The sequence below is a fragment of the Rutidosis leptorrhynchoides genome, chromosome 10 (assembly GCF_046630445.1).
Source record: "Rutidosis leptorrhynchoides isolate AG116_Rl617_1_P2 chromosome 10, CSIRO_AGI_Rlap_v1, whole genome shotgun sequence".
Taxonomy (NCBI): domain Eukaryota; kingdom Viridiplantae; phylum Streptophyta; class Magnoliopsida; order Asterales; family Asteraceae; genus Rutidosis; species Rutidosis leptorrhynchoides.
The window spans coordinates 64,298,169-64,307,409 of record NC_092342.1 but is presented as its reverse complement, the minus strand read 5'-3'; the positions used below and the strand labels follow the sequence as shown (position 1 = coordinate 64,307,409).

The 9,241-nt window shown below is 38.4% G+C and overlaps 1 non-coding gene across 1 annotated transcript; it reads right to left on the bottom strand.

The window, feature by feature from the left end:
• Positions 1-1,001: 1,001 nt before the first annotated feature.
• On the bottom strand, positions 1,002-1,108 carry LOC139873855 (small nucleolar RNA R71). The gene has a single exon (XR_011767569.1). It is a non-coding gene; the product is annotated as a small nucleolar RNA R71 (small nucleolar RNA).
• Between the last annotated feature and the right edge of the window lie 8,133 nt (positions 1,109-9,241).

Below are 9,241 nucleotides of genomic sequence, written 5' to 3'. Positions count from 1 at the left end.
GTTAATTAAAATTCAATCCCCCCCCCCCCCAATCAAACAAACCCTAGGACAAGTAATAGTTTCAATTATTCGACTTACACCGCTCTCTTGGGACGAACTTGAAATGAATACTTACATTAAAGTGCTATAATAATTAGGTTCTAATTGCTCGTTAGTTGTGTGTGCTTATTTGTAGTGTTTGAATCTTGTGTAAATTTAGAGGGTAAATGATGTATTATTCCACACGCATCATCAATCTTTTGGAGCCGCTGCCGGGGAGCAGTTAGCTAGTAGGATATTTGGTTTAAGCTTTTAATCGTCCGATCCTTTTGTAAGGGTTTACCCTTACAAAAGTTACTTTTCTTGTTTTTATATTTCTATTTTGTGTTTGGAAAATCGTTTGTGTTTGTGTTATGATTGAAGGATAGGTATTATGGTGTATGAAAACAAGATCCCAAAAGGATCAAGAGTTTACACATCCATTTTCCGATCCGGAGAAACACGTGTACGTGGTTTACAAGCGTAGAGAAGAATGGTTATTTAGGAAATATTTTAAAGTTTTGCCATTTTGTTTACAAGATATGGACGGAGGTGAAGAAGGTAATCCGAATGTTCATGGTCTACCGGTTAATCAAGAGCAACAAAATGGTCCAAATGACACTCCGATGTGGAATGTTAGGTTGGTTACACCTACCTTGGTGCCTCCCACCATTACAAAACCACCAATTGGGGCTGATAATTGGAAGATCGAGGGCAACTTCTTCACAATGATCAAGGATATGCTATTTCATGGGTTGATAGAGGAAAATTCGTTTGAACATATTCAACAATTTAATGATATTTGTTACATCTACAAGAACAAAGATGTTACCGATGACGCTTTCAAGTTAAGGGCATTCCCCTTTACTCTTCAAGGTGATGCGAAGGTGTGGTTAAGGAACCTACCATCCGATTCTATTAGGAGTTTTCAAGATTTAACCGAATCTTTTATCAATCACTTTTTCCCACCATCAAAGGCGGAGCGCCTTAGAATGAAGATTAATGGATTCACTCAACGGAATGATGAGTCCTTGTATGAAGCATGGATACGATTCAAGAAAATGCTAAGAGCTTGTCCACCGCATGGTTTGACTAAGAAAGAATACATCAACACATTCTACCGGCATACTAATGCTTTGACAAGACAAACTCTCGACGCATCTTCGGGAGGAGTTTTTATGTATAAGTCACCTAATGCGGCCGAATCCATGTTAGAGGATATGTCAGTCAACACATACGAATGGAACCCTTCACCACGAGATTTACCAAGGAAAAGTGTAGCCCAAGTGGAGAGTGACAATGGTCAAGTCACTCTTGCAAGCTTAAATAATCAATTTCAAATGTACGGGAAAGAGTTGAAAAAGCTACAACAATCAGTTGTTGCAATGCAAGTAGGTTGTCAAAGGTGCGAAGGACCACATCTCACTAAGAATTGTCCCCAAATTAATCAATGTAACCATGTTGATTTGGATGGCATTCCCATGAATTCGGATGCTCATGTTAACTATGTGAGTAATCAAAACTATCAACGGGGTGGAATATCAAACCAAGGCTACTATAATCCTAACCAAAAGCAAGTATCGTTCAACAATCAAACCAATACACCACCCGGATTTACAAACCAAAACCAACACCGAAACCAAAGTTACAACAACAACTATAACCAAAACCGAAGCAACAACTTCCAATACTAAAACCAACAACCTTATAACAACTAACCTAATCCGAGTTATCAAAACCACCAAGGTTATAGTCAATATCAAAATAACCAAGGTTACAATCAACAATCTCAACAAAACACTCAACAATCCCAACCTTCCAAGAGTTTAGAAGAAATCATGCAAAATTATATCAAGAAGGTGGAATCAACTGAAGCATTTTTGTTAAAGGAGAACGAGTTTTTAAAGCAACATTTGAAGCACCAATAAGCTTCATCTCAAAACTTAGAGAGTACCATTGGAGGACTTTCATACCAAGTTGCCAAAAGAACTCAAGGAACGTTACCATCCAACACACAAATCAACCCGAACAACAATAATCGACAACCAAACCAATACCAACAAAACAATAACACAACAGTGATTCCTATCAAAAGCACCAACTAAAACCCTAGCTACCCAAATCGAAATGAAAATGTCAACGCCATAACCTCTCAAAGCGGTCTAACTACTCGAGGAATTGAAGATTCCCATCCACAACCCTTTATCACCCAAGAACCACTACCAAGCTTCATTGAGGAGGAAATCGGGGTTAGCAAGGAGAAGGGTAAAGAAAAGGTCGACTCAACCGGATTTAATGGTAATGATGATAAGGTTAAGGATGCTAAGGGTAATAATGAAAAGGGTAAAGGTAAGGGTAAAGAACCTTTGAAGGGTACAAGGCCCATGCCATATCCGAATGCTTTAAGGAAGGACAAGATGGTGGCTCAATACAAAAAGTTTCAAGATATGATGAAAAATGTCTCAATCAACTTGCCAATCACGGATGTACTTAAAGGAATGCCAAACTACGGTCGGTTCATAAAGGAGCTAATATCTCAAAGGGGTAAATATCATGACGAAACATCTTTTATTATTGAAGAGGAATGCAACAAGATTCTCGCATCAAGACCAAGGATCCCTAAAAAGTTTGGTGATCCGGAAAAATTTGTTTTCCCTTCTAAATTCGGTGAGTAGGAAGTGTTCAATGCACTAGCCAATTTGGGTGCAAGCATTAACCTAATGCCCCATTCACTTTACGAGAGACTTGGTCTTGGGCCTCCTAAACCAACTCGAATTAGGATAAGATTGGCCAACCATTGATTTGACACCGCTATTGGTATTGCCGAGGACATCTTGATTAGCATTGACACCTTGATGTTCCTGATTGATTTTGTTATCATGGAGATGAAGGAGGATCTTCAAGTCCCTCTCATCTTAGGAAGACTATTTCTTGCGACCGCCCACACCATCATCTTGGTACAATGCAATCAACTCAACATTGGAGTTGGTGAAGAGCGTGTTACCATAAACATCCGGGAAGCTATGAAGTAATCGAGCAATACCAATGATGATGAGTGTTATGCCCTTGACCACATTGACTTTTGTGTAGATAAAGAGCTTGAAAAGCTTTTAAGGGTTGATACCATGGGGTTCAACCAATTTTGTGATAATGACATTGTGGATTTAGAGGCCGACTTTAGGAAATTGATGAATGTTAATGTTGATGAATGTGAAATTGAATGTGACACTACTCAGGAAGAACCATTTGAGACTATTCCCAACGAAGATAGATTTCGTATCAAGTCTTCATGGGAAGAACCACCCACTCTTGAGCTTAGAGAGCTCCCCGATCATCTTGAATATGCTTATCTTAAGGAAGCAAACCAACTTTCGGTGATTATCTCTTCGAGACTCACCCAAGACCAAAAGACACGACTTGTTTCATTACTTAATTCCCATCACTCGGCCATAGCATGGAAAACCACGGACATCCCGGGGATTAATCCATCATATTGCACACACAAGATTCTCATGGAAGATAACTTTAAACCAATTGTCCAACGACAACGAAGACTTAACCCAAACATGAAAGAGGTTGTGAAAAAGGAAGTGATCAAATTGCTAGACGCGTGCCTTATCTACCCAATATCGGACTCACCATGGGTGAGTCCCGTCCAAGTGGTGCCCAAAAAGGGTGGGACCACGGTGATCTTAAATGACCAAAATGAGCTTATCCTAAATGCATTGACTATAAATGTTTAAACGATGCCACACGAAAAGACTATTTTCCACTCCCTTACAACGATCAAATGATCGAACGTTTAAGCGGGTGAGAGTTCTATTGCTTTCTTGACGGGTTTTTGGGATACTTCTAAATCTCGATAGACCCCGAAGACCAAGAAAATACGACCTTTACATGTCCCTATGTTACATTTAGGTATCGAAGGATGCCTTTTGTGCTATGTAATGCCCTGGGGACCTTCCAACGATGCATGCTTGCTATTTTTTCGGATATGGTTGAGGATACTATGGAGGTATTCATGGATGAATTTTTGGTGTTCGGAGACTCCTTTGACCAATGTCTTAAAAACCTTGATAAAATGTTGACCCGTTGCGAAAATGCAAATTTAGTTCTAAGTTGGAAAAAATTCCACTTCATGGTCAACGAGGGGGTAGTGTTAGGTCATAAAATCTCAAGGGCAGGGATTGAGGTAGACAAAGCTAAAATTAGTGTGATAAAAGACTTACCAGAACCATCGCATGTGAAAGCAATCCGAAGCTTTCTTGGGTAAGCGGGATTTTATAGGCGGTTCATAAAGGATTTTTCAATAATCGCCCGCCCCATTACCAAATTGTTAGAAAAAGACCAACCTTTCTTGTTTGACAAAGAATGCACCAAAGTTTTTAACTTGTTGAAAGAAAAGCTCATTAACCCACCAATTCTTGTTTCTCCCGATTGGGATAAAGACTTTGAAATGATGTGCGATGCGAGCGATTATGCGCTTGGCGCGGTGCTTGGTCAAAGAGTTGACCAACACTTTAGACTGATTTATTATGCCAGCAAGACCTTAACCGGGGCCCAATTGAACTACACTACTACCGAGAAAGAACTTCTTACGGTAGTGTTCTCTTTCGATAAGTTTCGATCTTATCTTGTACTTTCCAAAACGATCGTATACACGGATCACTCCGCGTTACGATATCTTTTTCAAAAACAAGATTGGAAACATCATTTAATTAGGTGGGTCCTTTTATTACAAGAGTTTGATATAGAAATAAGGGATAAAAAGGGAGCCGAGAATGTGGCGACCGACCACTTGTCAAGGCTAGACAATCCCGGGCTTTAACCTTTAGACGAGTCCAAAATTCGGGATACTTTCTCAGATGAACATTTAATGAGGATTGATCTAGTCGATGAAGTCCCATGGTTTTCTGATTTTTCAAACTACTTGGCCTCAAATGTTTTAGAAAAAGGTTTGTCATACCAACAAAAGAAAAAGTTTTTCAACGATTTACGGTATTACTTTTGGGAAGACCCACACTTGTTCCGCATTGGGACGGATCAAGTAATTTGGAGATGTGTATATGGGCAAGAAGCCCGAGATATTTTGAGGAGTTGTCATAGTGGACCAACGGGTGGGGGGGGCATTTTGGGCCGAATCACACCGCTAAAAAGGTGTTCGATTCCGATTTCTATTGGCCCACAATATTCAAAGACGCCCATGAGTTAGTGAAACGTTGTGATCCTTGCCAAAGGTCCGGTTCCATTTCAAAGAGGGATGAGATGCCTCAAACCGACATTCAAATATGTGAGATATTTGATGTATGGGGCCTAGACTTCATGGGTCCATTTCCAAATTCGAATAAGTGTCTCTATATTTTGGTTGCGGTAGATTATGTTTCGAAATGGGTAATGCAAATGCATGAATTAGAGGAGCATAGGTTGGAAACATACGATAACTCTTTGGCATACAAAGAAAAAACTAAGTGATGGCATGATGCCCGACTAAAAGGTCCTAAGGAATTTCACCCAAATGACAAGGTTTTAATTTTCAATTCCCGCTTTAAGTTCTCAGCCGTTAAGCTAAAATCTAGATAGACGGGTCCATACATTGTCAAGAGGGCTTATCCTACGGGATATGTGGAGTTGTATGGAAATGGTAATACTTTCAAAGTAAATGGTCATAGGTTGAAGGTTTATAAGGATGACATCAATGCCATTGAGCTTGATGACATCAAGCTCTACCTAAAGTAACACCCTTGTACTAAAACGGGTCAAGTGATAGACCTTAGACCAAAACAATCACATTTGTGCTATACTTGTTCATTTTAGATTGCATTTCATATAGAATTATATGATATTTCGTTTTTTAGTTGCATTTGCATGTAGTTGCATTTCATGCATATGTGTAAACTGGAACATACCAAAAATAGTTTTTGAACGGGTCAAAATGGACTTAAAACTGAAAAACTGCATTCAAGTACAAAAGCGGAGCTTTTGATCAAGAAGCGGCGCTTTTTCTCTTAAAGGGCGACGCCCCTGTTTCATAAAGCGACGCTTTTGCTTGTGATTTGGGACCAAAAATGGACAATAGGAAAGAGCGACTCTTTTGTCTACAAAAGCGGCGCTTTTGTTTTCCAGGAACGGCGCTTTTGATTTAAAAGCGGCGCTCCTGGATCTGGGTAATTAAACTTTTTGCACGACCCAAATACTTCATTTTCCTCACCCACTTCATTTATTCTCCCACATAGCAGCTAAGTCTCATCTAATTTGAACCCTAGCACCGAATTAACATCTTTTGTGAAGATTTCTTGCATTCTTATCATCATTTAACATGAGTAAAGTAAGATTCATGCTTCATTAACACTTATCTTCAATTCTTTGCATGATTCTTGTTATGTTCTTGTTTCTACTTGTTTCTAGATTTCTAATCAATTGATGATGATTATGCTAAATTGGTGATGAACCCTTCTAGTTATCATGATTCCTAACATGATTTGCATGTTTGATTTTGAAATTTACAACTTGAATTCATAGGGTTCTTCCCAATTTGGGGGTTTTCAAAGTTGATGATTAATTGAGAATGTAATCATGAAATTGGTTATTCTATGCTTCTATTGTATGTCTAGATAAAAAAAATCAAACTTTCATGCTTGTATGCGGTTAAATTGAATTTAGGGATCTTGATTCTTTGACTATTGACTAAGTTTGACCAAAGGGTGTATTAGTAATTGAACCTTACTTGTTAGTAATCATACTTGAGATGATATGGCTAATTGCGAATACTCCTGGTCTTAAGCTTAACTTGACCTTTGACTTTGACTAGAGTTGACTTTTTGCAATTAAGTCGTATTGTCCATAATTGCATGTTGTGAAGCTTTTACTCTGAAATTAAATGTAGGGGGCATGTTGCCTGATCAATGTTTGAATGCGAGATATTTAATTGATGCTAACGTCATGGAATCATTTTTATGTTTATTGTTTGTTGAATTGATTTTAGGAAAGTGAAAAGGGAAAAGGACTTGCAAAGTCAACCGATGTTCATGAATGGTTGCAAGTGATTTTGAGGGATGATGCACTAAGTTCTCGAATGATGAATAGAATTAATATGCCAGTGTGCCCGGCCAAGTACATATATTGGACTGAATTTGAATTAGCGGGTTTAGGTCATGAGATTCGAGATGTGCTCACAGTTGAAGAGTTTCATAAAGTTATGCGCCCGTGGGAACCTTTCCTCTACATACAAAAAGATATCTACCCGTTGCTAACTCGTGAGTTCTTAACAAACCTTGAGGGTTCATTTCAAGGTCCGCTCGCCATGGTTAAACAACTACCTTACATTTAAATTAGGGGGAAAGGAAAGGCAATTGAAAATGAGCCAATTCATGGCATGTCTAGGTCTCTACGTGGATTCTCTTCACGATCTTACCTACATGTACTTGGCCAAATGTGAAACCTTCAATCTAAATGAGTTTGATCCAAAGCGAGTATGGCACAAAATTAGCGATGTCGAGCTAAATCCCACAAATCAAGTTTCTAGTGCGCTCAAAAGCCCCAAACTTCGGTGCATTCAAAAGTTCTTTGCCCAATCGGTCTTCCACCGAACGGAGGATGTTGATAAGATGACGTTGTTCGATATTTGGTTGATCCATCGTATTCACAAGAAAAAGCACATTCATATTCCCAACCTTATCGCATGTTATCTATTTGATCCAAGTGGCGAGAAGTCTATGCTCCCAAGTGTTGGTGGTCATTATGTGACTTGAATTGAAAAGTTTTTGAAAGTCAATCTCAATGAGTTGGAGAAGCTTCCTATGGCTCGCTTGGGTTATCATGAGTGCATATGGAGGCGCATCTAGACTGCAAGCTCGACACGCAATGGGTATTTGGTAACGAATCTTAATAATGTTTTGTGAAACAATCTATCTTTATGACTTGGCATGTAACTTAATCTAGTTTGGTAATTGCATATGGGAACTTGGGATTATTGATTTGGTGTGAGGTAGTATACTTGTATTGCTACTCTCACACATGATCATTTTTATGTTTGTAATAATTCGACAATTGTGCAGGCGTGGATAATATTGTGGATGCTTGTGTTTCTTTTTTGCTTGTTGTGGTTCTTAGTGGCAGGATACACTTTTTGATGATTGATCCAAGCCTGGCATTAAGTTCTGGCGTCAAGCTCATTGACATGCAAACTTTTGGTGACTACGTTTATCTTATTGATGACAGTAAAGATCACTTGATCTATTTCGGTTTTTATTTCTTCTCCCTTCTATTCTATTTTCAAAATGTCCCTCAATTTTACTTAAATTCATCGTTTAATACAATGAGGGCATTGCATCAAACTAAATGTAGGGGGAGAGTAAATTTCGAGTCATTTTGAACTTTTTCGAGTTAAACATTGTCACACATACATTATAAAGATTAAAAGTTGCATTGTTGATAAAACTAATTTTTGGAACAAGTCTTACCATTACATTAATCCATATCTTTAACATTTAAATGGTAATTAACTTGGCTTTTCAAAAGGAAAAGTAAAGTCTTTTCCTTGTGCTTCAAACTTAAGGAAGTAAAGTCTTTCTTTTGTGTTTATGATTGTAATTTCTAAGTAAAAGTAAAGTCTTACACTTTTCGAATGATTTGTGCTTGAAATGATAAAATCTAGAGAAAAAATCAAAACTTTTGCATGGAAGTAAAGTCTTCCATGTGTTATTTCAAAAATCAAGTGTTTAAAGCATTATGATTTAACACTTCCGGATGAGTCAAGTCCATCCATGATAGGGAGTCAAGTCTCCCAAATGTCGTTCTACTTGGTGTGGAAGACTTTCTAATCCACACTATTTTATATTGACATTGGTTGCCTCATCATTTCACGATGTTTCAACTGATGTATCATACCGAGGGTAGAGGAACGAACGAGATTCACCATGTGATATCTTCTTGATGAAGAGCAATGGCTTCATGCTAGTGTTGCTAGATAACACACGGCATAGCCAAAAGCTATGGCACCCTTATGATCTATCAATTAACGAAAAGGTAGTAACTACTTCCCACCTTTTCTCAATATAAGCATAAAAGCTTGTTATGTGGGAAGTAGCCGAGTGAATAAAAGCTTTAAGCTTTGACACTCCCGGGAGAGTTGAGTTCTCCCATTTGTTGTTTTCAAAGTCAAGTCTTTCAAACTTGGAAGTAAAGTCTTCCAAGTTTTATTGTGTTCCAAGCTTGAGAGTAAAGT